The sequence below is a fragment of the Littorina saxatilis genome, linkage group LG2, assembly GCF_037325665.1.
Source record: "Littorina saxatilis isolate snail1 linkage group LG2, US_GU_Lsax_2.0, whole genome shotgun sequence".
Classification (NCBI taxonomy): domain Eukaryota; kingdom Metazoa; phylum Mollusca; class Gastropoda; order Littorinimorpha; family Littorinidae; genus Littorina; species Littorina saxatilis.
The window spans coordinates 81,569,064-81,569,543 of record NC_090246.1 but is presented as its reverse complement, the minus strand read 5'-3'; positions in this window follow the sequence as shown (position 1 = coordinate 81,569,543).

Below are 480 nucleotides of genomic sequence, written 5' to 3'. Positions count from 1 at the left end.
CTAATTAGTTATAATCAAAAAAGTTTTAATAGGGAAGTTTGTTTAGTTTTTTTTAATAATCAGAATTCTTTAATCATATACTTAATAAAATATACCAAGTTCAGTAACTTTCGGTTTTTTGTTAATTCAAATAAATGTTTAAATTTGACTGCGTTTGAATTTATCCAAAAATACACTAGTAACAATTTGTTCCTCAAATGTTTAAAAAAATTACACTGAAATATATAATGAAATTTATCTTCGAGTTCTCCAGACTGTCATTTAACACATAATCTTTCTTTAGGGGAAAGTCAAATCAATTATTTACCAAGAACAGGTTGTTTGTTTGGCTGGCTTGCGTTTTTTGTGTGTGTTATGCCTTTCCTACTGATGCAAGTGTTGGTCGTACGAGAGGTCGAAAACGGGAGATTTTTGTTTCAATTTTGAGGGGTAACATGACAACACGCTCTGCTTTTCAGTAATTGAACTTGTGGATCAGTT